Below are 6620 nucleotides of genomic sequence, written 5' to 3'. Positions count from 1 at the left end.
ATGGTAAGATTTTTTTTTTAACCTTTATTTATTTATTTATTTATTTATTGATGTAATCCTGAGGATCAAACCCAGTGCCTCACACACACTTAACAAGTGTTCTACCACTCGGCTACAACTGCAGCTCAAATTGTATGAGCTTAATACCAGAAACCTATAGTTCTCAGAGTCCTAAAACATTTCAGGATTGCAGTTGTAATAGGGGTTCACTTGATGCTTTGACTATATCCCTTGTGGCTTTGAAACTTATGAAACTTACATGTTTTTTCCTTTTTCCCTAAATTTGTCCTCTCTGATCTTCTCCTCCTGATCTTTTCCTTCCTGTTCTCTCCTTCCTAATCTCATTTTCTCTGAATCACCTCTATAAAAGCCCCCTGTTCCAGCAGATAGGAAGAATCACAGGCTTAGATAGGCAGAATCACAGGCTTTGGGACAGGAGTCCCCCATGTTTCTCCTTTGCTAGCAAAACAATAAAGCTTTTTCCTTTTTCTCAAAACCTTGTCTTCATTATTGGGTTGGTGTTGATGACGAGGACCAAGCTTTTGATTGTTGTAGACAACAACATTCTTTTTTTACCAGACAGTACACAGTTACACAGTTGTCTATAAAAGCTTTCATAACACTTCAGGAATAAAACAATTAATTGTGTGTACATGAAAAGACTTAAACTGGCCATGGTTAAAGATCTGATGAAAGTTTGTTATATGAAACTGATAAGGAAATTTCACTATTTTGGTAACATTTGTACCATTTAAGGTAACAACTAAAATTATGACTGATAGCATTACACCAGTACTATAAGATTTATAGAAATTTCAGATAATGTCTGGAACTCTATTCATAAATACATCCAAACAAATCTAACTTAAAGAGTAAAACATCATTTTAAAAAATCTGACAATACTTCCAATACAAGTCATATTGGTTTAATGTTTCTAGGTTTATAAAACTTATAATCTCCTTAGTGTTACCATAAAGGACCAGGCCAGACACAAACTTCACAGATTAGCTCAGCACAGCTTTTTTTTCAGGAACTGAGTAATGCCTCTGATGGGCCCATTTTCCTGGTGGAAAATGAGTCTCCAGCCAAAGGGAGTGTTTAGGCTTTTATAGATTACACTGAGAGGTGACTTAATTAATGAGCATATCAGTTTGGGTTATCTTTACTGGGACAGATGGAGGGTGTGGGGTCAGTATCTGGGAAAGAATTTGCTTAGGGTGGTATCAATGCTTTGGCCTCATCCCAGAAACTGTCATTTCTGACTTGATGGATATCTTCTCCCCAAGGCCTGTCTTGTCATTTGGAAAGACGGTTACTGCCTCATTCCTTCTCCCTGAGTCACATTATTTTTGGGTTTGTCTTTTTCCATATCTAACACTTATAAGGTGAAAAACAAATTCTTCTGAGATATTCCAGATGTAGACAACAACATTCTTTTCTCACCAGCCAGTACACAGAAATCTACTAATGCCAGGAACTTTAAGGTTCTTAATCTAGCTGGAAATGACTATATAACTGAAGGCCTTTTTCCTATTTGGATGCTTTTTCAGTTTAGAGTCATTTAACAGGTTAATTTCAACATGACAAAAGGTGTCATCTGGCTGGCTACATTATGCACTCATGACAAGGAGAGGTTTAATGAATTTTGTATTGAGACTCCTAGACCTCCTGGCTGGTCTTGTCTACCTCTGAGCTTTGGTGCTCAGCATTCTGAGACTCAGTCAGATGAGGATAAAAGGGACCTACCAGCTAGTTGTTGAGTGTGTTGCTAACAAGATAATTCATCACATCATCTAAAGATGCCTTCATTTTCTGTAGCTGCCCCTCTCTGGAAGTGAGGAAGCCATCAGACACTTCTTTAAAGGAGGCAACATTGCAGAACACTGAGCAGATGTCACCTGCTGTCACCCCCAAATGGTTGGCCTGATCTTGGATGTTCTGTGGTAATCTTTGGACATTGGACAGGAGGGTGTGACACATGGTCTAGAGCTGCTAATCAGGTTGCATGCAACAGCAACATGACTTGATGTTTGATGTGCTTAGCACAGTGGTATTCATCCATATCATCATAGCCGATGCTTTTCTTCCATCCTACCTGTGAGAAATAAAGTTTATCCTGAGCATCCTGAATTTTCTGGTTGGCACTATGCACTTTCTTTCTGGTAAATGCAATCAGATGAACAGTAGAATGGAGCTGAGAAATGATCCCTTGGCTCTTTTGCTTGGCTTCTTTAACCCTGCTGAGCACCTGCTGGTAGGCATGTGAGCAGAGCCTGGTAGACAGGGATCCCAGGCTAACATAATAACTCGGTTTCTGAACCATATCAAATTCTTCAACTTTTTTTTTTTTCTTTTTTCATTTCTTCCTCAGTGAGACGAAGATACTGGTCTCCCAGAAGCTCAGATTTGCAGATCGCCTTTCTACTCCACTGCTCATCAACTGTACCATCCAACTTCCCAAAACTGTGTTAATGCTGCCATCAACCACAGAGTTAGTCTTCTCCACATTGCCCGTCTCTTCTCCTCTGGTCTTGTCCATCACCCCTGTGGTTGTGCTGGCTACAGAATCCTCGGTCCCAGTCACAGTAGTCGTGACAGCATCTGTCTCCCAGTCACAGACCCTTTGGCATTGGCAACAACCTGCACTGTTGGCTGATTCAGAATAAGCAATTTCTCCTCAGTCCTGCCCAACCCCTTATAGGCATAGGTATAGGCAACTGCAATTTGTGACTCTAGCTTCTGGGGTTTGTTGTTGTTGTTGTTGTTGTCTTGTTTTATGTGTGTGTGTGTGTGTGTGTGGTGCTAGGGATTGAACCCAGGGTCTAGTGCATGCAAGGCAAGCACTCTGCCATCTGAGTTATATCCCCAGCCCAACTCTAGCTTCTCAATGATGGGTAGAGTACTTGTCACTGTTACTCAGGTCATGGTCTTCACACACTTCTCTGCATTTCACCCAGACTTCAAGTAGTAATCCTTTGTGCTGACATAAGCTGAGGACACCAGGTCATATGTGGCTACCTTAGCTAGTCACCACACGTGGTTGAGGATCAACTGCAACAGATGCCATTTTCTTCCTGGAGTGGGGAAAAAAAAACAACAGATTGTAGCAAAGCAGGGAGAAACAGGCAAGTCCTGCAGGCTATTCAGTAACCCCGACTTGCTCATACAGCTATATATAGGATTTTACTGGGAAGAAATTTTTAAAAAATTGTTTGATGAATCAGTTGTGGGCACATCGTGTAGGTATTTGAATCTGGTGACATTTAAATTGATTATATTTTTGTTCTAGTTGATCTGGTATGCTAGAGATTTTGTTGAGACAAGTATGGCTGGTCCTGTTCATAGATCTGGGTCTCCATCTATCAGGTAAAGGTCTCTTTTTCTCTCTTCCTGAGAGCCCATCTATCTCAATTCTACTTTAAAACAAAATGGCTTTATTTTTATTTTAAAAACCACATTCTCCCATTTTTCCTTACCAAAAACACATCTTGCCTTTCTTATATACTTATGTATGCAATTGTTTCCCTTAAAATAATATTAATTAGAATTCTTAACTGTTAGCAATTTTAATTTCTAGAGAAAAGTAGTAAGTAAGCAATTATAAACTGTCTATCATCTGTAGTATTAACTTTTGTAGTATTAATACCATTTTATAATTTCTTGAAATATCTACTTCTTCATAATACAATTTTTCTTTTCTTTTTCCCTTTCTTCCCCTTGTGCTGCTGGGTGGGGTTAAAGCTTGTGCATGCTAATTATGTGCTTTACCCGCTGAACTATATCCCTAGTACCAATAAGCAATATTCACTGTGACACAGAACATATTTACTAAGACCCTAATACTTTTAGTTTCTTTGTAATAAGGCAAATGAAGATGAGTTCAACCTTATGTTTAACAATATTTCAATATTATCTTTTTTTAAGATATGAGATAAATATCCATAATTTAACTTACTTAGCAAATATCTAAAGGTAGAAAGTAAGATACAAAAGAGATTTTAAAAAATTATCAGACATTATAAACAATCATCACTGAAAATTTTAGTCATGAAATTTTATTCTTTTACATCTGTTTAACTGACTTATTCTTAAAAATTATGATTGGATTGCTCATAAAACTTTCATGAGGCATTAGGTAGAGCTAACCATCATCTTAAGTTATTTCTCTGTTAAGTATTTTTATAGCATATTGTTGCTGAAAGCTCAGTCCTTGTCTCCAAGGCCAATCCAATAATCAGGGAGGACATGGTTTTGAGAAAAAGGAAGAAGGTTTATTGCTTTACTAGCAAAGGAAAAACACAGGGGACTCCTATCCCAAAGGTTGTATTCTGTCCATCCGCAGGAACAAGGGGCACATTTTTTCCTAAAACATTTATTTTTTAGTTATAGGTGGACAAGATACCTTTATTTTATTTACATGTGGTGCTGAGGATCAACACCCATGTTAGGCAAGCACTCTTCCTCTGAGCCACAACCCCAGCCCCAGTGGGTGCTTTCATAGAGGTGATTCAGAGAAAAATGAGATTAAGGAAGAGAGATTAGGAAGGAGAAGGTAAGGGAAATGAAGATCAGAGAGGAGAAGGTTAGGGGGAAAGAGAATCAGGGATGAGAAGTTTAGGGAAAAGAAGTTTGGGAAAAAGAAATAAATGGTAAGTTTCAAAGCCACAAGGAATACAGTCAAAGCATCAAGTGAACCCCTGTTACAATATTACACTTCACCCCTGTTACAATATTACACTTCAGGTGCTTGTCATGAAAAGTAAAATCCTAAAAAATTTACATGGGTTCACATGAGTATTTACATGGGCCTTTTTTTCTTACTGCTGTGGGGGAGGAAAAAAAATTTTTTTTTTTTAAAGAGAGAGTGAGAGAGGGAGAGAGAGAGAAAGAATTTTAATATTTATTTTTCAGTTATCGCCGGACACAACATCTTTGTATGTGGTGCTGAGGATCGAACCCGGGCGGCTCGCATGCCAGGCAAGCACGCTACCGCTTGAGCCACATCCCAGCCCACAAAAACAATTTTTTTTTAACCCTTATGAGTTCTTAGTTGAAATGAATCTCTGTAACAAAAGAGATTAACATGAGGAAAACATTAATTAACGCACACAGTGCATGTCACACAAGATAAATCTCAATTAAAAGTAACTCAAAGCAGTGGCTTAGAATTCTAACATGACATCCTCAACAAAGAAGAATTAAGTTGTGGAGAGGGCTGGGGATACAGCTCAGTTGGTAGAGTGCTTGCCTCACATGCACTAAGGCCCTGGGTTCAATCCCTGGCACCCCTCCCCGTCCCAGCAAAAAAAAAAGTTGTGGAGAGATGACAGGACAAACCAGTTTTAGGGTAACTGTGGCAAGGTAAACACATGAGCAGAGACAGATAGAATAATGTTTGTTTGTAGATTCTTCTGGTATTGGTCTCTGGGCTATTAAGAATTTAGAGTTGCTGGGCACAATGGCACATGCCTGTAATCCCAGTGACTTGGGAGGCTGAGGCAGAAGGACAGCAAGTTTGAGGCCAGGCTGGGCAACTTATCAAGACCCTGCCTCAAAATAAAAAATAAAAAGGGCTGGGTTATGTAGTTCAGGGGTAGAGCATCCTTGTACAGGAAAAAAAAAAAAAAAAGAGTCCAGAATTTTCACCAGTAAAGGAGAATTTCTATCCTGACTCTTAAGCAGAAAAGGGGGAGGGCAGAGAGTTTATCCTGCACTTTGATTCTCAATTATCTTCAACTAAAAAATAATTACATCAAAGAGCTATGTTTTGGGATGACATTCCATTTTCCTTCATTGCTGTGCTTGATATACATGAGATAACAGATTCTGTTTCCACTTGCCAGTTCTTCTTAGGGTGAACTCAGAGTGTAACCTAATGCAATGGGTTTGCCCTTTGTTGAGTGCGGAGTTGATAAGCACAAACAGAAGATAAAAGAGTGAATAAGATTTATCACCTGTGGCAAGTTAAGCAGAGGACAGCACATAATTCCCAAAGCAATATCCTTCTGAACAACAAAGGAAAGGGACTATTATTGGGGAGACATACATATTCACACTGGAAAGACTAGTCACTAGGTGTGAATGTGGGCACATTCTGAGCATGCTCAGTTGGACATCCTATTCTTCATACACTATATAAATAATGTAGTGTGTTCTTCATAGACTACATTTTCAAAAACTTTGCCTCAGAAATCCTCCAGGGTGAAAAATTTGGTATTTTAATGAGCAAACTTTACTCTAGATCACCTAAAAGAGTGAGTCAGAGTGACTCAGTCAGATTTTAGCTGGTTCCTTGAGGGTTTCATTGGAGAGCCTTATCTGAAACAAAATAACAACTTTGAAGGAATGTTAACAGTCATTTAAAGGCCAGAATCTCCCTGCTTCCCAAAAAGTATCTGCCTAACTGCTAAGGATAGTTCTATAATCTTAAACAGGTAGCCGTAACAGTATTATTTGAACAGTAATAGTTTGAACAAACGTGGTTTTTCTGCATTAGTTTCATGCTGACAACTTTGAGGACATGCCTCTTATTAAATTTTAAATTGTTTTTATTTATAGAAAATTATCCCAGACCATAAACGTGAAAACATTTAGGATTAGTTTCTTATTTCTAAGAGTT

The 6620-nt window shown here is 38.5% G+C and overlaps 1 pseudogene; it reads right to left on the bottom strand.

The window, feature by feature from the left end:
- Positions 1 to 1636: 1636 nt before the first annotated feature.
- Positions 1637 to 3068, bottom strand: LOC124082046 (perilipin-2-like; annotated as a pseudogene).
- Between the last annotated feature and the right edge of the window lie 3552 nt (positions 3069 to 6620).

This window comes from Marmota monax, unplaced genomic scaffold, assembly GCF_021218885.2.
Source record: "Marmota monax isolate L192 unplaced genomic scaffold, Marmota_monax_Labrador192_F-V1.1 WCK01_AAM20220418_F8-fsc00044, whole genome shotgun sequence".
NCBI lineage: Eukaryota > Metazoa > Chordata > Mammalia > Rodentia > Sciuridae > Marmota > Marmota monax.
The sequence above is the reverse complement of the archived record's forward strand: the minus strand, read 5'-3'. Positions and strand labels throughout refer to the sequence as shown.